Below are 25,494 nucleotides of genomic sequence, written 5' to 3'. Positions count from 1 at the left end.
ACCTATATCTATATAGTTAAGCGTTCTAATAGCGGTTAGCTATACGTAATATTGTTACTGACGTCTACTGAAAGTTCCATGTAATTCCCTTAGTATTCAACGTGCGTATACGTTACATTTTCTATCAGAAAATGCTCAATTTCTCCTTATAATATGCTCAAAGAACATATCTTCTATTGCGGCACCGTAAAGAATATACTAAATTATTTATATAATGTTGACAATAAATAAATGTATATATGTAAACGTATATATTGAGAATATTTTATATATTTCATGCGCGTGTGCGCGTATCTTATATTGTAATGTATAAAATTAATATAAAATAGGTACGTTTTTTTTCTCAAGGAAAAAAACATTTTCGTGCCGGAAAACTATTGCGTCGATCTAAAATATTCATGCGCTTTTCCTGTGCAATTTTTACTTCGCAATTGTATTTTGCAAAAGCTATCGCGCGTATAGAATTCTTTTAAAATAATTTAAATAATTTCTAAATAAATAATTTATTTGTGTGCGCGCACAAGATCGTAGTTTAATTATAGAAATACAAAGATATATTTAAGGCACTTTACAAACATACGAGTTTTTCATTTAAAATGAAAAATTGATATTTTACACACAGTTGACAGAAGGAATAATTAATATCACATTTAAACAACTCGCTAGTATATCGGACAGCACGAATCATTTTTTTAAAAGTATTTACGTTAAACGCTGTGTGCTTACGGCATGATAATAGATAAGCTCCGAAATATTTCCCTTGTAATATCACGTTTACAAGCTTCGTTATCTCTCATATAACATCACGTGCCATATTACGAACGATTGAACAAGATCATAGCTTTATATCGCGTTATAAAAAAATATCTATATCGATGGAGTACTCGATCTGCACGTATATATTTATTCCATAGCATTAGCATTAATCTAACTTGTCCGCTTGAGTATCCTCCAGCCGGTGAATTTATTACGCATCATCGAACACAAGCGAATATTCAGTCATGCTGATAGGATTAATTAGCAAGCTGATAGTTGAAAAGCCGAAGCCCGGTTCACTGAATAAAAGAGCCTTGAGGATGTTTGAGAAGGGAATCGAGAAATTAAAGCTCTGTTCCCGGCGGGGATGAGTCGCGCAACTCGGTCCAATTAAATCTTATCGTGATAATTTAATTCTTTAATCTGAGAGATAAATGATTATACACAGAATGATTTAACTTTTTATAATCTCAGGTCGAAATGTACGCGTTTGATATGCAATACGTATATAAAAGGAAATAAAAATTATTTCAAATTGTTATGAAAATTATTTCATTATATATTCGCACAGTATATCTCTCTTTTATTGTATTTCCTATATTTTTCAAAATATTAAAAACAATAATTGTTTTATTAAATCTCTCTCGATGTTTTGTATAATGAAATGTTAATATTGCGCAATATTGATAATTTTAGAAGAAGACCGGATCAATTAGCACTTGTCTATAAATCGATATCATTGGGAATATCATCAGAATTTTATAAACTTTTGGGATTTTTTTCATTGCCGCTCAATGATTTAAATAATTAAAGAATCTTAATGTCATTAAAAATTTTGTGTTGCGGAAGAAATGCGCATTATAAAACTCGGGCAAAAAATATGTGTTAAAAAATTAATAATTATATAATATCATTAAAAATCAATATTTTGTCCGACCTTCCCTCATTGTAAGAGAGATTAAACTCTCGCAATGTGTATATGTGGAGACATTTATAATCGACAAATAAAATTGGCATTATTTTGTCGATTAATCTCACCGCCAGTGTCATGAAGAGGCTGGTCACGAGTTTACGGATAAATTACGGATTGTTCGGATAAAGCTTAATGAGTGTAGAACCGTAACGTCGAAGCGGATCGAAACTACGTCACGGACATCGTTTTGCGCCGGCGGCACGAAGGTATGGCCGCCAATAAATTCACTCGAGTGTTTACCTCAAATGCGCTAATTTGCCGAGTATCACTGTAATTCTGTTAACCTAACTTCACATTTGCTGTTGGCAAACGAGAGGATCTTGCTCTCGCAAGAGGCGATTTGTGGATCGTGCGCAGAAAACGAGTGTATCTACGGATGTACATCATGAATTATGTTGTTGTTGTTGTTGTTGTTGTTGTTGTGTTGCAGCAACTCTCTTTCTCCCTCAAAGCCACCTTTAGAATAGAGGATATAATGAAAAGATAACTTAAAATATTTCGAGCTATATATATGTAGCTACTTTTTCACTCGCTTAAATTTTTAATCTTAAGCAACTGCGAAGAAGACTTCTCAAAGAAAGTCAAACATATTTGCTTTTTGAATAACATAAACTGAATAAGTACGTTACATCAAAATGGATTATGACTAAAAGTTTCTTATTAGAAATTCTCTAAGAGAATTTAATTAAAGAATATAAATATGATAGAATAAATATAAATATGCTATATGGTAGTTTTTGAGAAAAACATTTCTTTGAGGAAATATGTTTCTTAAACAAAAATAATATATAAATGTTACATAAATAATTTCTTTATATATGTATTCAAGAATGCTTTTCACAATAATATTAATAGCTGTATAAATCTGCAAGAGATATTGAAGGATATTTATTGAATAATTTGCATATAATGTGTATAAGCTTGAATAATACACTGACATATTTACATAAAATTGTTTGCAATAATATATGATAAAAAATGCACACAATAATATTTACGCAATAATCAACAACAGAAATGAAGAGCTCGGATGAGGAAAAAAAATCAATTTTCTTCCTTCAATAAAAAAGATAAATTTTTAGTCGTAAATATTTATGTATATAAATATATATATATATGTCAAATTCTCAAGACTGCAAATTTTAAATGAATAATTACTGTCAATTTAATGCAGAATTGGTGTCATTAATCTAATACCCTACCCTTCGCTTGCAACTGCTGGCATTTGTGGTTTATTGTTGCGATCCGCGGCATGCGAAACAGCGTGCAATCAAGCGATGCAAGTCCAGCCGGATTATCGAGCGCAAGTTAAACGGGGTACTATCCGGGGAACACACCTGTGTTCCTTGTAGCGCCGCTATGATAAAGTAAGGCACACCGCAAATTCACGAAGTTCTCGGCGTAGTCATCATGTCCTATCACGCGCCTCGGGAGTGCCATTTCATGACACGCTTTGCATGTTAGTTCGGCGCGGCAGAAATGCTTTCGGAAGTGTTCCACGTGGCATCGACGATGACAGTGATTCGCACATCTATATCAAGCTTGCTATCTCATAAATTTTCCGCGATCGAAAATATGTATCATGAGTGACAGACGAAAGTCAGTAGGAATAATTAATTTTTGTCCGCATTTCGGAAATCGAATCTCGTGAAGTTCCGCAAATGTGTTTTGGCTAAAGTCCAATATCTGTGCATTTTATATGCTAATTTAAACAATTCTTATTAACTAACGCGTATTTAATTGCTTTCATGCTTAATTACTTCCATGTCAAAATTAGATTAATGTAATAAGAAATAAATTTAAATTAATTTCTCCCGTGTATAGTATATACAATATTGTACCAAAGAAAAATTTGCAAAATAAATTAATTTATTACTCAAATAAAATGAAAAAAAAAAGAAAATGGTGCACATGATACGTAACCGATACGTAGAAAATCTAATTTGATACATTCAATGAATAAGCGGCGTGGTTGAAATAAAATTAAATCATATCAGAATATCGAGGACATTTTTGCGTGACTGTAGTCTACTAAAAAAATGCTTTCGCGTAAAAATGCTTTGTATAATACCTTCTATTGTTCAGGTATTCAGATTGCAGCTCCAAGTTGCATATCTTTATTTACGCGACACTCTGTACGCCCAGATGTCAAGTGTATTCATGGGATCTCGATAATCTGATAAATTCGACGAGCGCCGGCAAGTGTTATACTGTACATATAAGCGTTCGCGAAATGAAAAACTTTTTATATTATATATGAATACTAATGAGAGGGATGAAATGTCAAAAGAGGCTTCAAAAAGAATCGTTAATCGGCACAAGGACGCGAATAAACGCGTGGGCGAATTAACGCGGGCGAGGAAGACACTGACTTTCTTATTCTCTGTTTAACGCATTACCCAACCCGGGGATTAAACAATTCTGCGATATGGACATGGAGATTATGCGCGATTTATGGGTACGTGGCTTACGGCGATTAAGCAAATACGCCCGTTGAGTAACCATGGCCGGTATATAATCCTGCGCAGACCGTAGCTTCGCAAATACGTAAATGCTTGCCATCGGCAGAAAAATAGTTGGCTACCAAAAAAAAAAAATGGCTAATAACGAAGTAGCCCTTGTTTGTAATACGTTTAGATTACATTTAGACCTAATGTATTACGTCATGCAGGAAAATACAGGGGGAGAAAAACATCCGAACTAATATAGAATCTTACGCGGATTGTGAGTACAGTTTGGCGATACTTCTGCGAAAATCTTTCTTTATTCTTTTTTTATATTTTATGTAATGTAATACGGAAACGTTAATTTATAAAAATTGTTGAAAAGTCAAGAAAAACGGCTAGTTTAATCTTGTAGGATTGAAAGGGCGGAAATAATATACGGGCTTAATCGCAGACGGTGAACGGAAAATTTCAAGGGAAAATTCGAACTGCTCTCGATTGATTACAGTTCCAAATCGATCGACGTTGTGATATTTGCGTGTATCGACAGACATCACGTTTTGTGATACATGTGAAAACAACGATAGGTACGAGCGACGAACGATAGATATGGCACGGCGACGCGAAAGGGCGCGAGAGCACACAAGAGGCATAGCCGTTGATAGCAACAGCACTGTTTACTTGCTGGTAAAAGCGATATAGGATCGCGAGGAGGCGATAGCGCGAGCCGTCGCCTACTCGACACGCTCGGCGGTTTTAATTAATGCCGGTCGTTCTTCTGCGTCTCTCGATCCAGCTGTACAGGATATGTTCGCAACTTTCGCAACTCCAATCCCCATATGATAAAAGATTTTCGTACAGATATACATGTCTAAATACTTTATATGTGTCTAAATACTTAATTTTCGAGTTAGAGTTTCGTAAAGTTACATATAATTGAAAAAAAAAAATGTTTGAATAAATATTAGCAGGATGTTAATATAATTAAATATTCGAACAACGAAAGTTTTCTTCGGAGATAATTGAGAAAGATAAATACATTTAAATGGCCCTTCTTATGAGAAACAAAGGAAGTTTTTGTGTGATAAGCTTTTAAGATAATCCTTATTAAAAGCTCTCTGCGGCTGTTATATTCTTTGCAAAAATAAATTAATATATTATACTAAATTGTTTTCAAACTTTTTGCAAGCCAAGTCAATTATCTTTTTCTATTTCTCTATAAAAGTTATTAATTTATAAGTTATGTATAATATTTTTTTAAATATTTAAAATAAACTATTGCGTACCAAGATTATTTTTTAAAAATGTTAAAAGTATTAATACATCCATTTGATGTTTTTGGGATAAATAATTAAAAATATGACATATATATGTGAAAATACAATGTCAATTATATCAAAATGAAGTTTTTGAAGAATAATAATCTTATTATACGTATATACGTAATAATTTAAATTATGGATAAAAAAGCATAGAATAATAGAAATAAAGAGCAAATAAAGCATAAAATAATAGAGATAAAACAGCATAGAAAAATAGAATTATTTTCTTTGATGACTTTGATGTTCTCCGTTCACTAATAAAAAGAGAAAAAGAAAGGATGTTTTACGCCCTTTACGGAGATTCAAACGCAATCATCAGTCAGAGAGTAACAATCATTTTTTTCTTCATCAAGATGAAAGAACGATAGATTTTTCTTCCTGTGACATGCGAAAGTTGAGGCTCTCTATATTTTTCACGGTATTAACTCCCCTTAGCGTGGAAAAAGATGCGACCTCGGAGTTGACTCGACTAGTGCGAGGTGTCGATCCGTAACTTTGCCTTTTTCATTAGACGACAGCAGGATTTTCAAGGCATCGACGGGCACGACGAATAGAAGCTCTTCGATTCTCGAGCGGCTGCTTCTCAGCACTCGAAATCCAGCCTTGTCGCCTTTCGTGCATGAAGCATGAAGGACAAATCGAAAAAAAAAATAGCACATGGAACATGAAGATATTTTGAAAATGAACTAAACAATCTTTCGCATCTTTTACTTTATATAATATATTGTTATTTGAAAATAATATTTTCTAATAAATCCTTTCTAATCAATTAACGTCAGAGGGTAAAATTGTAATGGATTGCTCGAGAATAAGCAACTTTTATCGAGATTCGGCGGAATGTAATTACGCGGAATATCAAAGAAGGTCTTTGTAGCGCGCATACATTGAAACGAGAGTACTTAATTATACCTATCTCTTTAGCGTTATTCCCTTCGTTTCTCTTTATCGTTCGTATCAAGGAAAACTTCAAGCACGCGTTTGTAACAAATAGTACAAAATACATTGGTTAATTGCTGTTTCCTACAAGATGAATTAGAGAGCGAATTGTCAAATATTTATGGTACGCTAAATTAGCATCTGTCACGATATTTCTCACAAGGAATTTAAGTGAAAAATAATTAAGCACGCGCGTACTTTACTTCGTGATAAATACCTACTTTCAAATAGATGCGCGATTGTTAAACGACACAATAATGGCCATGACACACAAATGTCGCTATTTCGTGTTCCTATCTTTTGGTATTGTCGCGTTATCGGGCAACTGCGAATGCGGTCGCTATGTATGCCGAAGTGGTCTGCGATTACCACACGCTTGTACGGACGCTTGCCAGATTCCCTATTCACCGCTGCGATGTTTCTGACGGGAAATATGTAGGTGTTATTTAATTTCGTGAGGGCCGAGGGAATAATTTAGAATACGAACTAATCGATACGCTGCGCTGTTGCAAGACGATTAATAACGGCACGTGAACGCAAGTTCGATCAGTTAAAGACGTTAAATTGTTCTGAATGACGGAACATCGATATCTCGAGTGAAATTAAAATAACCTCGTCATAAGATGACTTGAAATTAAAAAGAATGCTGTAGCATTAAATGGTTAGGCTTTGTCAACTGTTCTGCACTGCAATGTAGATAAATGTGTTATTAAATGAGATTACATATAATCACACACACACACACACACATACATGTACAATAAAATAATAATTAATTAAATGAGATTAAAACTTTGCATAATTAGTATAATTAGATACGAGCATCTGTCAGATAATCACAGATAGAATTATAAAGGAACCATTTAATTTCATCGATTTAGAGATGAATTCTAGCCAAGTGTCGTGCATAGTTTAGCAGGCAAGTAACCACAGAGGACTTCGATCTGATCAAGCTGTCATGGTTTTGCGGAAATTGGTCCAACCAATATCCTTGGTAATTCTACTGAAATCGGTCTGACCAATATGTCGCAGTAGCACTACTGCGCTGAAATTAAATAGTAGAATAATTTAATTTGTGAGAGATGAATTGCTTTTAACGGTTGCGTTACTTCTCGAACTGCTACTATTTGTTTTTTTTACTACCGACATCATTTAATCAGCCTCCACTAATGTGATATATCGGTTACTTTCTCTCATCCTCGGAAAATCTTCTTCCTATCGTGTTATATCGGAAAACATGACATCACAAGATAAAGACTTGACGCCCGTACACGATATCTTCGGAGAATTCATTAGGGAGGCACGCTCGTTAATGCAAATTAATGACAATGATTGTCGAGGATGGAAGATAAAGTGTTATATTATAGAAGGATTAATTAGGTAGATGAGATAAATGATGTACTATTCAAAGTTATGTTAGGTAGTACAAAAGAAGAAAATATGTTAAAGTGCATTTAAATATCATTTTGTTGAAATTAAAAATAAAGCAATGATACGCGAACATTTTAAAAATTAATATCATTAAAAAAGAAAGATTATATAATATATATATATATATATATATATATATATATATATATATATATAATATATTTCACGTATTCTATTTTGGGTAAATAATTTTAGATAAATAATTTTTATAAAGATTGACCACATGGAATATTTAACGTTGATTATTATATTGCAAACAATATAAATTGAAATAAGTAATTTATTCAGATCCATTTTAAATTAATGATAAATTAAAAAAACTTTAAAATTAATAGAATCTTTTGTAGTAAAAAAATCAACAAACTATCTCGATAATTTGTTTTTCCTTAAGATGTTTTACAACATGAGCAGGACTGAATAGTGCCAGCAGCAGAATAGAATAGCCTGCTAGAACAGAAATTAAGCTGTCTCCGCGAAAAAAATGAGTGAAAAAACGCTGACAGCGCTTTTCAAATATCTACACAACGAAGAACGTGAATAAAAAAAAAATATACGAAATATGAAATATGAAACGCAACGAATATTGGCATTAGTGATCAATTTCAGCTATTTCTTCTCATATTTCATTCAATGAAAATTTTAAGGGAAATATATGTGACGTATTCGGTTAAATTGATAAAGCTAATGACTTTAATTTTAGTGATTGTTTTCGGGATTATAAACTGAAATCAATTTTTTCTTACATTAACTAAAATGTGTGTGTCTGTGTGTATATAATGTGCCTATATATGTACTTAAAAACTCCAATATTTTATATTTTAGAATTAGGAGTGATAGAAAGTGAAAAGCTTTTCGAGAGATTAAACTTTGGATATCAAATAAATTAAATCATATAAATCATATATTTAGAAAATAATCATATATATATATTTTTTTTTAATTAATTAAAGATTTTGAAGAGAAGTAGAAAAATATTAAGATTATCTTAGAAATAAAATTTTCCTTTTTTTAATATTAAAAATAAGATTTCTTGCATAAGTAATTTAATAAGTAATTTAAAATGTTTCACGTCACAGAGAATGATAAAAAATTGCATAGTATAGTAGACAAGTGAGATGGCTTTTACAAACACTAACAAAAAAATTACTTAAAGAATTCATTATTTAATTTGTCGCTATTCGACGAATAATCCCAATCCCGAGTTGGGACTGCGTAATTATCGTAATTATCAAAATTACCTCCCTAAAGGGATTATAAGATTAGTCGAAGACTTCATCTTCTCATAAGGCAGGATGCCTCTCTCTCTCTCTCTCTCTCTCTCTCTCTCTCTCTCTCTCTCTTTGCTGTTATTCTTTATTTATGCTATTTGTCGCTGTTTTCTTGGAAGAGAGAGAGATCAAAGTATATTTCTAAAAATAAAAATCTGCGCACAGATGGTGGATAATAGTAATTGCCGTTATCTTAGCAAATAAAAATAAATGGATTATCATATATCTGGATCAAGGAAATCCTCATTTTCCCACGCGGCAAACGAATTTCACTCCGACTCTTCTCGAACCGATTTATATTCCGTGATAATTACTTTTGCGCTCTCTTAATAAGACAACCCTCGTTATACAAGGTGCCCAAAAAATTTGTCTTCTTTCACATATTTTTTTAATGAAAAAAAAAATAAATAAATAAAGTTCTGTTGAGATTTTATTTAAGATACTGTCGTTTGAAAACTTGAATCATTAAAAGGCGGCATCCAATCAAATGTTCATTGAGACAAGATGCTTTCAAAATTCGATAAAGAAAATATAGCTTTACTGTATGATAACAGATTTTACGGAACACTCTATATAAAGTGTTTTGCTCGTAACATGATATATTGTAGCACGTGGCTTTAGATAGTAATTGCGTGTGCAGCAAGAAAGAAAATTAGGTGCTTTAGCATCGTGAAGTTAATGACGCACGATTTATTGTGCATACCAAGCTACAATATATCACAGCAATATTCCCAGCATGTTCATCATTGTGAAGACATTCACCAATCTAAATTAATTGAAATTATTTTCCGACTTTAGAGTTATAATTTAGAATTGCAGGTTGTCATAAATTAAAAAGAATCCTCGTTTTTATGATTATTGTGAAATGAAAACAAGAGCCTTCCTATTTTTATTCTTATTCTTTTTGATATCATTCATAAAATCAAACAATCTCATAACAATAAAGCAAATAACATAATTTTTTTAAATTTGTACAGATAAAGTTTATACTCTGAACAACTAAAGAGATAAAGTTGTTTGAAACTAAACTCTTATTTAACAAGATCTTTAAATGCTTGAAATTTTTATATACAATTTGATTGATTAAATATATAATTTTTTTTTCAAAATTGTTTAATTTTTATTTTAATCTCTTTTGGTATCCATTTTTATTAAAACCAAATCAATTTCAAATCTGTTGAAGATCCAATGAATGATTGGTATTCCGGGAATGCTGTGCAAATGTCAATTGATTCGGTCAATCGCGACCCTACACGGTACAAATCCTAACAGCTTGGCGTCAGTACGGCGCCGATTATCCGCCGGCGGCCTTAATGGATTTAATGGATAAAAGCCGGTTATCATCTGGTTATCAGCCCCTGCGACCGAGAGGATTAGCCACTCAGTCTCAGCACTTGTATTTCGTTCAGCATCGACGAATACTGCCGCAGAAAGAAAATCGAACAAACTGTCATCGAATGTGTTGTTGAATTAAATAAAAAGCGGCTCTTCGTGGCGCCAAACTGATTTCGAGGATTTCTCGAAGGATTGTTTTAAGGTTTAATTTCAAAAATAATTAATGAGAGTAATTAAGTTTACTTCTATTATCTTGCAGTAAATTGGATATCGTGGACTTTCCTGTTAATAATAGTAAATGTAATAAGGAGAAGTTTCGCTCAGGAATAATTTTTGATGTTTGTAGACGATCGCGGAAAAATATAGTGGATAAAACTTTATTTATAATTTTATGTGCTGTATAATACAAAAAACATTATACAAAAAAATCAGAATATATATATATATATATATATCGATCGAAATATGCACAACACATAAAATTATAAACAGAGTTCTGTTTTCACTTTTCTACTGCGAATTATGGCTCATCTAAAATTGGTTTTATGATCTCTAAATTTCTGTTTACATTCAATCTAGCTATATACATATATATGAAAACTCTGCAGCCAGTTATTCAAATGCTCGAAATAATCATTACATGTTTTTTGTAAACTGCTTTATATGTATTTACTTCCTAATGCCGCATTATGAAAATAACAAAAATAAAACGTGTTTATTTTAAAATTCTTAATCCAGTATACGAGGGAATTGTTCAAAGCTGTGAAAATAATTTCGGAACAATGTTGTCGGAGAAATAGGGTGATCTTTATGGATCATATAATCAGGGTAGTGAGCTCGGCTTAAATTTTACTTGCAAATATGTCGCTATGCGGACTGTCACACGTATGCCCTATTTCGTGTGCAATTTTTTGCGATTTTTCATCTTCCTAATGTAGCTCGCATACATACCTGAACCACGTGCATAAAAACGTCATACACAGAGGCATGTGCGATCTACTAGTTTTGCAACCGCAATATGGCTACATTTATGGCATGGTTTATACGAGGCTGACCTTGATTTTCTCGAGCATGTATAATCTCATACCGGTAATACCGGCCAGCAAAGGAGGATCTCGTTTATATCGTCCTTAAATTACTCGCGCGCCGAATGTTCGTAGTTTCGCATTTAATAGTTCCGGATAGGATAGTTCATGGTAATTTAGTGCATTAGAGCGGAACTAAGTTTCGCCATAAACGATTTACCAAAGTGCTGAAGTATCTTCTACTAGGATGTTAAACGGATTCTGGCGGTCTTTTACTTTTCAAATATACTTAACGCGATAAAAAAAAGAAAATATGCAAATGATTTATTGATAAAAATTCGAAATGGATGAAGTGTAAATTTTCTCCCTCTTCCTTTCTCTCTCTGTCCCTCTCTTTCTCCCATTCTCTCTATTTATATTTCTGGATTACACATTTCGAGCATCAAAAGCTTTGATGTTTCGACAAATATCCTTCTGTATATACGCGTATTACGGACATGTTTGTTAATATTTATTGCACAATCAGAAGATTAAATAATTAATTACCTCACTAGAAAATATATACTGTTGATTAAATCACAATGTTAATTTAATGAATTTAGAAACTTTTATTGAAATTATTATTTATAATAGATAATACAATATATTTTCTACAAAATATCATTAAAGGATAAAAAAGTGTCTTTATATTCTCCTCATTTCTTTTCTGAAATAATTTTATAAAAAAAAAATCATTGCTGATATTCTCTCTATACAAATATTTATTCAATATATTAACGAAAACAATTAGTGTTAACAGAAATATTTTATAGCAATATATATTCTCTACATTTTTATCCTCAAATTATCCCAAAATAAATGGAGCACGCAAATAATAAATAATTTTTTAGTAAATATGTTTTAAGAAGAATAAGGAAAAATTCATCATTATTCATTCGACAATTTGTATAAATTAGAGTTGTATTCTATGTCTTAATTTATTTAGATTAATTAATTCTTTCCAATAAAAGTACAAGTTTTCGTTAGCTTGAACTCTATCTTCTTCCTCATTTATTTCAATCTCTTGTTTTTCGTCTGATGGGTTGATGCGCTATTGATTCCTTCATGTGAGCATGCTATATCTTATGTAATTGAAGGCGCGAATGAGGGAGCTCCTTTATGACGTTTCGAATCGCAGTGTAGCGCGATTCACACTACCGCCTTTCAATAGGTCGCCGCCATTTCGCGAGTATTCTGTTATCAATCGCGCTTTGTATCGCGTGCTACAGCTCTACCGTGAAAACGCATCCGGCAACCTGTGAAATCAGTAAACGGAACCCGAATCTGTTCAATAGTACGCGGCGGAATTGACAAAGATATCGATTGCCTCTTGAAAAAACAAAGAAAAGAATGCCCGGGTCGTTAAATGAGCAATGGGAAGACAAAACCGTCAGCTATAATATAGATTCGTTCAGACGGAATATGAATTTTGATAAGATATTGTCATGATGCCACATCGAGAAGAGAGGGAGAGAGAGAGTGAGAGAGAGAGAGAGAGAGAGATATTGTTCCGCTTTGAAATCATATCATGCTGTACAGATACCACGTTATATAAAAGATGAATAAATGGAAATAAATATTGGAAAGAATTAAATTATTTTTTTTTCCCATATAATTGGGTATTTCGATAAAAAGATGAATTAAAATAAATTGATAGAAATTTATTTCGCCGAATTTTTAATTTGTTGATATGCTGAAAAATTGCTTACCTATTTATAAATATTTTAAAGGATTCTTGATAAGCAATTAAATATAATTATTCACTTCCATTTAATGTTATAAATATGTTATAAGATATTAATTAATATTATTAAATTAATTATTACATTATAAACAATTTTTTCTCTGCTCGATTATTATTTGTCACATATTTCTATCAATACAAATTTTTAGGAAAATTTTATTGTTTAAAACTTATATTGCTTTAAAACAAATACTGCTACTTATTGACGATAATTTAGTAGTAAACAAATCTAATCTAATAATCAGTATTTCAGTATTCTGTTTATGTGTGCGTGCGTGTGTGTGTGTGTGTGTGTGTGTGCATCAAGCATTTAAAAAATTATATTATACAAAAATGTCATCTCTTATAATATATAGTATTATGTCTGTATAATACATTACTTTTAATGGAATACAACAAAAATAAAATGGAGAAATTGAAACACTTTCATAAGATCACAGATCTTAGCGTCTGTAGCATCGAATTAACTTCCGGAAGCGCTTCTATGCCTGCGATGAATTAAGACCAAACGACAAATGCTAGACATTTAACATCCCATGTCATTAACAACTCATGTCAAGGATTATGAGACGATTTAACGCCATTCATCGCCATTCGTATTGTGCCTGGTATAATTGCGCATCGGTCATCGCGCAATTTCAACACATTTCATCGCAGAGTGTATCTCACCTTTATCCATGATTCCGCGTCCTTTGGAACGGAAACGATTGAGCTGTGCATAAAGGAATTTCGTAGAGCGATTAGAGCAGCCATTTCTGCCCAAGCGACGAGATTTCGCGTGAAGAGAGGATAATTGCGAAAGTGCATTGCGCACAGATGACAATCAAAAGTCTTCTATAGTAGAATGTATATCCCTTTACTATTGAAATGCATTAGCCGATAAAGGAAAAGAGATTTAAAGTTAGAAAAGCAAAATAAAATTCTATTCTAGGAGATACATTATCAAAAATATACGTAAATTTATTTCAATTTAAAAAACAGAGGAAAGAAGATAAAGGAATTTAATAACAGAGGAATTTAATACTAATGGCTCGTCATATACTCAAACAATCGACCTTTTCAAAATTTTTTTTTTTTTTTTATGGAATTTTTTTATATATCACAAATATTACATTTTATTTCCCAAAGGTTTTTCAATTTTGATTAAATTTAAATATTTTAAAACAATGTTTAAATAAATTTGTTGTTTTATTTCCCAAAGGTTTTTCAATTTTGATTAAATTTAAATATGTTAAAACAATGTTTAAATAAATTTGTTATATATAATTTATTTAAATATAAAAGCAATTTATATGTATAATTTCGGCTTAATTTTTTAAAATTTCCTATACAATTTAACTGTTATATCAACATTTGTCATTATCGTTACAAAATTACTTTCATGAAAATATGGAACATTTTCCGTTCTCTCTTTCTCTCTCTCTCTCTCTCTCTCTCTCTCTCTCTTGTATATGTTTAATTAAAGAAATAATGAAATTTTGATCCTTTAATTTCTGTACTATGTTGTATGCATGCGTACGTGGATGCACGCGTTATAAATGAAACACATAATTATCTATTTTCGGTAAGAGTACAATTGCTCTTATCATTCGTATGAATTCCATAAGATCCTCTGATTCTAAAAAATAATTGAATTTACGGCACATTATACAGTTATATAATAAATACATGAAACAAAATTTATAATGTTATCTGAAAATGTAACAGTATAATACGAGCAGAATATGCATGTGTTATATGTGTGTATGTATACATGTATGTATACATGTATGTATGTATGTGTGTGTATGTATGTATGTATGTATGTGTGTGTGTGTGTGTATGTATGTATGTATGTATGTATGTATGTATGTATGTATGTATGTATGTATGTATGTATGTATGTATGTATGTATGTATGTATGTATGTATGTATGTATGTATGTATGTATGAGATATTGTGACATTTAGATAATGCACGTATGAATGTAATTTGCATATGTGCAATTGAATATGCATGTAGGCAAAGTGGAATATAATCGAAATTATATAATAAAGTTTCACTTGTAATTTCGGGGGGCAAATTTTGAGGAAAACACTCATGGAATCAAAACACGTATATAAAATCGCAAGTAAAGTCCTATCCCTAGGACTCTGTCAAAAGTTACAAATGAATTTTGAAATGGCACATTTCACTCCACTTCCCATACAATACAGAACAGCGCAGCAACATTGCGGCAATATTGCAATGTTGCAAATTGCAATTTGGGTTTATCTCTCTTTGCATTAGCATCACATGTTCTATCAACTGCAGTATATTAGCAACGCGGCATTATTTGCAGAACAGTATTACAAAGTTTGCTCACTCTACAGTGTAACTTCCTCCCTCGCCGCCACACCCCTGATGTAGTACAATCCCGAGATTCAATTTGACGAGCGCGAAGTACGGGAAGCGGATAAGTGACTATCCGTGCAACACAACGAAAGTGGTAAGGCGCAAGCGGCAAAATACGAGATGTCTTTTCCGCGATGGTACTCGACACGTGTACCACGCGTGTAACAACAACCCTCGGGTGGTTCTCAAACGAGACTATACAATTTTTTAAATTTAACCCGACAAACAGTAAGCGCATTTTGCCGTTGCTTTTCAATTAAATCTCCCTGGGCGTTTCTTTTTTCGTCACGCGATAAGAAACGAGAACGCGCTTTTTTGTTGCCGGCACAGGCAGCGAAGAGTGGCCCGAATCACTATCGACAAATGGAATCTCGAAATACGTCATATTCTATTCTCTCGAGCACTTAACCCGTCTGGCGAACTCTCTAAGCGATGGGGACGCGCGATTATCCGTCTCTCGTTTTATATTATCTGTCTGCGTTTCTTTTTATGCGCGGTGGAAAAAAAGGCCGCGGGAAAAAAGTTTCCAGATGGATATCTCTCGTGATGAGCACAATTGGCATTACGTTGACCATGTCGAGAAAATACAAAGAAATTCTCTTTGCACATAGCCAAGTCTGCAAGAGCTTATCGGTCTTGCAAGAAGAGAAAAACTCTTTGAATAATTAATTATATAATTAATTCGTAATGAATTTTGTTATAGTTAATTCGTAATGAATTTTGATAGAGTTAATTCGTAATGAATTTTTCTAGAAGCCGTGCATAGGTATCATATTATAATTTTGATAAAGAGATCATCGACAACTGCATCTGTGCAGGATATCATTATTTAGAAAAAAATATTGTACATGTGTTTGCATCTTTCTCTCGGTAATAGAGTTCACGCATACGCGTACACATATATATATTATCTGTTAATAATTAATCTATTAATATAGATTATAGGCTTAATATTTGTTATTAATATTTATTTAATATTAATTTGTATTTTTAGAAGAGCTTATTCTTTATATTTATATTCTTATATTCAACATGGATTAAATTATTTTGAGGAAAAATTGTTTTCCATTAATTTAAAGGATTACATTATTTTAATAATTCATATTTGACCTTTAATTTTATTAATTTTAAATTTAGGATTAATATATTAATAATTATAAGTATGAGTAAAACTTAGGTAGTTTATAAAAATAAAATATTAATTTGTAGAATTAAAGAAATAATTTTTTATTATTATCTTAAGTAATTTTTAATTTGTTGATTTATTCATTTATAATATTAATAAGATTTATTGTATTTATATTTAATAAATTAATATTAAATAATATATTTATAAAGATATGAGGTATGAATGTGGAATGATTGGTATGCATGTTTTAAGGAATTTATAGAAACCAAGTCCACTTCTTGGCTTTTAGCTGAAGTTATTAATAAATCTATCTAATATAGATTATTCGTCACATCTAATTGTTATGATTAAACTGATTGCATTATAATAATCATTCAAATTTAGTTACTTGCATTGAAGTCAATTATAAGTAATCGAGAAATATAACAATATCAATATATTCCAGCAAAAATAGATAACTAAATAATGAATATAATATATGTATTAACAATAAGATTTTTCTACTTTATCCAAAAAATGCGAATATCAATTTATTTAGATTAACAATCTAAATGCAAAATTTGGGCCAATATTTGCAATAAATCCTTGTTTACAAACATTATATCGAATCTTATCTCGTGATTTCTTAATGAAAGCGCAACGAAGATTTGAGCAAGTAATCTACAAGAACATAAAAAGTTATGGAAGCCGAGGCGGGTTTACGATATCGCACGTGAATCGCATATCGTTTTTCGTATATCGTGATTACTCTGTCGAGATAAATTATGCAAGAAAACTCGAGCGAGAAGAGAAAAACGATCGGTTCGATGTTTTTCAAATACAGAAGGCCAGATTTAATAGTGCATCCCGTGTAAAAATAAAAACGGTGATTTAAAGTGTCCTTAATCGTGCGTGCGACGTAATAATCTCCCGAGATAGCGTCATTTGCATGTGAAAAAAGGGGTGATTCGATGAGCTCGACGGTAGTCCTTTAGGTATATTAATAAATTATGTCGGGGATATACGGTTTTTGCTTAACTGCGACATTAACGTCGGTTAATTCACGCCATTCATAGAAATTTTGCAAGCGTACCGGGCGGTTAAAATTTTACGCCTCTTCCTTAATGTATCTTCCATCTTTCTTTTACGATGCATAGAAAGAATGATTGCGGTTCTCCAAAAATATTTTATGTTAAATTAATTATAATTATTCTTTCTTCCGGTATTATTTCGGCGAAAATATTTATAACTTTAATTAAAATGAAGGAATTATTCTTTTTACTTTTCTTTTCCGATTTTCAAACATAAACTGCATAAGCGAAACAATTTGACAGATATTAAAAATGATGATGTATTGTTGGCGAATACGATTGGTCTTTTTCATTATGCATTTATTCCTTTTACATCTCGACAATGGTATCGAGCAAAGCAACTTGACTTCATTTACCTGATAAAAATCAGACATAATAGATTTGACTAGAATATCGGAATAAAACCTCCGCATTTCGCCAAGCGTATCAAAAAAGGTCGTATATTCTTATGAATAAGAATGGCTGTTTGTATTTCAGTATCTACTATCGCGAAAACAGTAAAAGTTGTTTCTTTAGGCGTTGTCACGTATTTTCAAGCGATCGTTCTACTATCGTTTTGCTACCTGTTTTTATTTTTGACTCTTTATTTATTGTACACTGGAAATACAGAACACAAGATTCTAAAAAAATAACTAAAAAGATAAAAATCGTATGTCATGAAAAAAACATAATGTTGAAATCACTGAAATATATGAACATGAAAGAAAAAATGTTTTCTGGATTTGCACCTCTCGTTTTCAATATAATTTTTATCAATATTTTTATCGAGAAAATGAAAAAATAAAAATTAATAAAAACTAATATTTATCGAGAGTAGCTGATAAAAAAAAAAAAAATTATTTGTCACATATGAAGAATAACGCGTAAAATATTTTTGAGGGAAACAATATGTCAGCCTAAAATTTATCTGTAAAATATTCTTAAGATTCCTATACATAAACGAGATAGGAATTAGTTACAGAATAGTCTAATGAATTAATTGAAATACCTCTTAATTGAGTGCGTACAAGTTAAATCTCGCTTAATCATGCAAAATTTTAACATTAACTAAAAAATATCCATAAAATTAAATCATATGCATATACAAAACCATACATTGCTTATTATCGTTGATACCAATTATGAGAGAGATACAATTAAGAAGGAGAAAAAAAGAGAAAGAGAGTACAAAATTATAATCACTTTTTATATAATTTAGTTTTAATTTTTTAGAATTACACTTAGTAAAAAATATATTATATAATAAAATACTCATTCATCCATACATAATTTTAAAATGTTTAAAAAGTTTCATAAAAAGATCTGAATCAATATGCTGTTGCAAAAAGTTAAATATAAATACTAACAAAAGAATTCATGAATATTTACGGCACATTAAAGACACGCTGAAACCCTCGTCCTTTCAACAACAATTTTTTTCTTATTTACATTGCATAACGAATGCAATTCACTTTGCAGGCGAGCATATTAAAAGCAAGGATATCTATATACATATAATATTATATATCCTATCCTATATTACTAAGCTTCTTTGCTGACGTTGAACACGAACAAATCACGATTGCAACGCGCATACAAAATGACCGAAAAGTTGTAAATGAAAGGCACGTTAAAACAACGCACAACCTATTTCGAATAAATGTTCATCAAACATTTAAATGAATCAGGACCTCTGTGTACTTTATATATCACGGCCGTTTAATTGCGAGTTGTAATTAATCGTTGAACGGTCTGTTGATCGTTTTCATTAAAAGCGAACTTTAATTTGTCGATGACATAGCTCGGCGTGAAAAACCGACCCGGGTCATAACGTTATTTCACTCTGATAGTTTTATTCTGAGATCGGGCGCATGCATTCCTCTTGAAATAGGACGGATTTAATCATGGATAACCACCAGGAAGTCGTATTTCAGTATCCGATGGTTGAATGCAGCTCTGTGGCAATCAAATTTTTCTGCGCACGTCCTATGAACTCCCTGCGTTTCGCGCTTTCATAGAGATTCGAACCAATCTGTGTTCAAGATACACAAACAACCTCCTACATATCCCGTACGTGTTTAGAATAAAAGTCTGTATTCGCGGACGATCTTAACGATCAAAAAATGTGTTTTAGGAATTTATGTTGTTATAATATATATTATAATCTTTCGGATATTAATTATATATTATTTAAAATAAATTTATTCTATAATATTATAGACGAATGCAATTTTTCAGATAGTTTACCTCATATTTGAATTCTAATTATTGGCATAAACAATTATTACGTAATTGTTTACGTAAATATTTGTTATCATAACTAATAGAGAAATTCGAAATGTTTTGAAGTGCGTAAATGATCTGCTATTTTGAATAATATTTCCGAGATTTCCAAGATACGAGAAAGAAATATGTGTATACTGCAGCGCGCAGCAAAGATCGATTCGCAAGAAACGATCTTATCACAAGCATTCTCTTGGTGTCTAAAAATACTTAACAAGTCCAACACTTAACCAACTTTCAAACTTTACTTTCACACTGAAATATTGCAGCCAGGTTGCTTCTAAAATTATACGATGCAAAATAATTGAATTTTTAGATTTTCTTATAGTATCTGTATATATTCTTATTTATGGAAATATTACTAGATGAAATGAAAATTCAAATTGTAAATTTCAAAAATTACAAAGCAAGATAAATATGATTTATAATTTCCAAACGAATAAATAACGAATGGTTTGGATAACATAAACATCTTATCATACGTATCGTGTAATCATGCGGCGGATTTCTTGAATTATTTAGATTCCAAAATCAACAATCCGCAATTAACGATGAAGGTGTCGATCATTTATTCATTTTCAATAATCAAACAACACGTTCAACAAACTCTGCATATTACGTTTACCGGTCGACGCCGAAGTGTTCACAATATGCGCATTTTGACCTTTTCATACTGAACGCAAATATTCCATCAGATATAGAAAAATATATTTTTAACATTATTTCTAGTAAAGTTTGAAAAGTAAAAAATTAAATATTAGCGCGATAAAATCATTTCTTTTCCCCCCAAAAAAATGAGAAAACTATATTTCTAATATCAGTCTACGGTATTTAAGGCTACTTACCTTAATAAATTTTATTAAAATATAATCTTCTCTGTTACATATATATGTACTAATAAAAACGAATTGTTTAAAGAACTGAAGCAAAAGAACTTGGATTTTTATAAATCTCCGATTACATTCCAACCTTGAGTTAGGCGATAAAACATTCTTGCAAAAAGGCGCATATGGAAGGATCTGTTGAAAGATTGAAAAATGAGAAGCATTCCAACACAGAAGCCGAAACTGCCAACAACACGGATGGCAGTTTCGCGTTGTAGGAAGTGACGGAGTGCCGATCAAGCGAATTGGTAATTCACGATGACAAGTCGACCATCGTCATTTCCTACAGAAATACATCTGAGAAATTGTACTGCACTCGCGTCGTCAATCGTGTTGCGACTGCGACATGAACAACGACGTCTGTCCACCTGCGCTTTGCATTATGCTTTCCCAAAGGAACCACCGTGGCCTTGTCGTGACCAGTAATGCTTTCTCTGCTTTCTCAATCTCAAAGGACGAAAGGACTTGTCGTGTAGGATTGTACATTTTGATTCCTCCATTGAGATTATCCTTTGTTTATTCTTTGATTGTACCATCGTTACTATGCCGCCTTCTACCTCCTCTTTACGCTTCTTTCGGAAATATTATTATTAGTTGAAAAATTTGAAGCAAAAACGGACTAATTGTAAGCTTTACATAAGATTTTTTTACGTTAACATATCCAAGGTAGATTTGATAAATTATGCTTTTATTCTATTTTTAGAATCGCCTTTTGTAGTTGTCATAAAAAAAATCACATTATACCTAAATTAAATTTAATTACGACAGTATCCGAATAAGTCATTATTCTTTCTAGCACTACAATATATGTAAGAGATTGTTAAAAGTATTTATTTAAAGATATAATAGAGCCTTTAGAGTAAAACTAAATAACAAGGATAAAGCGGAATATTTAGAAAGTATCGAGCGGCGAGATAGCTGTATTTAATTCAAATGAGTTTTCTCGTGTTCACAATTTTCGTTATTTTGCATGTACTGAAACCCATTAACGATGTAGATTACAAGTCGCGTATAAAATGCTAAATCTTCTATGAACATAGAGAACAAAATCGATACGTATTAATATTCAGCGCATTATCTGCTTGCCTCGATCAAACTTCTCGTAAGCAAAGGACTAAACGCAGCTGCGCCGTTTGTCGATTAATCAATATCATACTTTTATTCTGACGTAGGATTACTTAATCTTTCGTACGAATGTACATAGATAGTCGGACATTTCCCGTGGCGCAGAAAGAAAATTTACTTTAAGTAAAAATTTATTTTATAAAAGTATTTTTCGATTAAATTTAGCTTAAACTTTGGGAGAGATAATTTTCCAAAATGTAGAAAAATATCATAGAATGATATCAATATCATGGTGATTAAAAAAATTCTTATTATTTCAATATTTTTTAAATATTTTCATTTTAATCTTATTAATCGCTTATTATTATCAACTTCTTATTAAACTTTTATAGTGAAAAAAATAGAATAAAGAATGTTTTTAATAAATTAAATATTAATTTTTATATTAAGAGGCGCAAAATATTACATAAAATAATATTACATAAAATATTTGTGAAGTAAATTTTCTTCCGATGCTACGGAAAATTATATATGTTCATCTATCTACATGTATATTTAAGAGATTAATATTAAAATATTTTAAAAATAAATATTCTTTAATTTGCGAAGACGTTATTTTTATTTATTATATAATTTAATTTATTATATTTAACCAACAAAAGATGCTTCATGCTTTGAATAAATTTATATCTTTTAGTAATATTAAATTTCTTTAGAGAAATTTTATATAAAAACAAATAATATATATAAAAAAGCATTATTATGCATATTATGTATATAGCATTAATAAAACAAATCTGCCATTTTTTTATCAATTCCGTATCGATTTCAAATAACATTTTATTTACAGGATAAAAATTCTGCTTTTATTTTTCAGAAACTCTAGTCATCAAGCCTGAAAGGTACCGCTTTCATCATCGCGATCAAGTGGCTGTCGATCGGAATAAATCAAAACGGAGAGGATGTTTGCAAGAATAATGGGTTTATCGTAAATTCTGTATAATATAATTGCGCATATTTGTGTAAACTGTGATGCAATTAAGAGTAATATTATGAGCATTAGATAAGAGCATGCATCAAGCTATCAAATTGTAGGCTTCAGACTAAAAAGCATAAAAAATAATGTAAATATTATAAATCTTTATCAATGGCTTGTTAATAATGTATGTACTTTCAATCATAATAAATGGCGCATCTGTAATATATACTATTAGTCATCTTAAATTGTTACCTACTATTTTTTTTCTTGTAATTTTTAATTTCTTATATTATTCTCTAAAAAAATTATTTCGACATGATAATAACAATATATACTCTTTTATAAAATTTATTTAAAGAAATTTTGCTTTTCTTTTCGCAATTTTTAAAATATATTTATAATATTATTTTTATTATATAATATATATATATATATATATATATATATATATATATATATATATATATATGTTTGTGTGTGTGTGTGTATAGACAAAATATACATATAATATAATTTTTATATAATATTTATTTATTGCTTTGAATACGTCAAACGTGCAATATTTATGATATTGCACAATATCTGTGGTATCTTTTTGTATAATAAAGATTAAAACAAGACAACATTTTATTTTGCTGCTTCATATAACACAACGATAACAATATGATGACCAAGAATTGCCGTATTCCGAATGCATTATTACAACTTTTTCATCGCTTCCAGCACGATTATACAACTTTGCAATTTATTTCCGAAGTTTTCTCCATTCCCATTTACGATCACGACATTAATATTATTAATTCCACTCGACGACAATAAAATGATAACGATATCAATTTAGATCGGACCGTATAAATATACGGCTGGAAATTGCGTTGAAAAAGAATAGATATTTCAATGTAGAAAAAAATCTCGAAGAAAAAGAATAAAAAGAACAAAAAAAAAAAATTATAAGAAAGATTAATTGTGTATGGGATTGTACATTATGCCGAGGAGAAATTGGCAGGATATTAAACTTTTATGCGTTACACAGGTCAGTCAATAGAAAACTGAGCTGTATTTCAGTCTCTTTGTCAAGAGAGCTAAAATTGATTTGGTTGCCAACGCGAGAGAAGAAAACAGTCCTGTTCGGTCCAAAGCGAGGTCAACATACTTTGAGAAAGCTGAAACCAAGGCGGAAGTGCGTCCTTTCATGCGCGTAATACATTCTCGGAGCAGTATAATGATTGCCGAGAGAGCTCGGGCTTTTTGCGGAGATTGAACCGCAATTAAATTTAATAATGCTTTTCTATTAGTATACATGACTTATATGGCATATATTATAATGATAAATATTATATTTAATTATTGTATATCTATTATATTACATATTATTTTTAATTGTAATACTTTCCATTGCTGCGTAAATTTTTCTCTGCGATTTGCATGCATTTCTTTTATATTTTTAACAAGTAAAAAATTGTGTGAATTAGAAATTTGCTTCCGCATAATTTTATTTTCTTCCATTTATAATATCAGTAAAAATGTCTCATATCTATATACAATTATTATCTACAAAAGTAAACAACAACAAAAGTAAAATCGCAATTATCTCTCATCAACATTATTTTAATAAATTACCTTTCTACAAAATTAAACATGTGAATTTCCGTAAAAAGTTTTCTCCATTTTTTTGGTATTCATTAAAATATAAAAAAACCCTTTGCTTTCAGAAAATTAACATTCATATGTCATGCATTAAAGAAAATATAATATCTTTAAAGTATCTTTGTGTATATTGTTAAGCTCTTTATCAAAACAAACAAGAAAAAGACAATCTGTTTTTGATCGTACCAATATTTTATTCTGTCTTATTATTAGTAACTTTAATAATCATATTGCGCTACTTAATCTTGTATTAAATGGTTAATAAAAGAAATGGTTAATAAAAGAAATTAATAAAAGAAAGCATGTCTTCGGAATATATCAATTTACGAGAAAGAATATTATTAATAGAGACTATTAATCTATTACATAGAGAGATCTCGCAAAATCTTACTTTATATTTAATTTCAAGTAGATTTTACTGTGACGGATTTATTGTTAGAGAATTAGAATGTAGTGTTAGAAAAATCTTTTTTGTTAAAAGATTAAAGATGTTATAACTAACAAATACAAAAAAACGTTACTAAAAGAAGGTAAAAATAATCCGTCAAGTACACAAAAATTCACACATTTAGAAGAACTGCAAAAGATAGAAGTTAAAAAAATTAAAAATTAAAATATTACGTAAATTATGCTTATATATACTTGGCAAAATATTTACTTTTACAAATGGCTGTCGTCTTGGTATATTTACAAATTTTTAATTATAAAGTCAATTAATTGAGCTGATAATTGTTCGCAGAAAATAATTGCATTTCGAGAAAAGACACGGAGAAACTGAAAACGTAACAACTAATGATCAATTCGTCAAAAA

The 25,494-nt window shown here is 30.7% G+C and overlaps 1 protein-coding gene across 3 annotated transcripts in view; it reads left to right on the top strand.

The window, feature by feature from the left end:
- The window catches only part of LOC126859493 (prolactin-releasing peptide receptor-like), a 55,332-nt gene extending 32,070 nt beyond the window's left edge, over positions 1-23,262 (top strand). For all 3 annotated transcript variants that reach the window (XM_050610840.1, XM_050610841.1, XM_050610842.1), the window contains one exon: positions 22,935-23,262. The gene's annotated coding sequence lies outside the window, so the exon portion shown is untranslated. The remainder of the gene's footprint in view (positions 1-22,934) is intronic.
- Positions 23,263-25,494: the final 2,232 nt, after the last annotated feature.

Source organism: Cataglyphis hispanica, chromosome 3 (assembly GCF_021464435.1).
Source record: "Cataglyphis hispanica isolate Lineage 1 chromosome 3, ULB_Chis1_1.0, whole genome shotgun sequence".
Classification (NCBI taxonomy): Eukaryota; Metazoa; Arthropoda; class Insecta; order Hymenoptera; family Formicidae; genus Cataglyphis; species Cataglyphis hispanica.
This window is presented reverse-complemented; position numbering and strand designations above follow the sequence as displayed.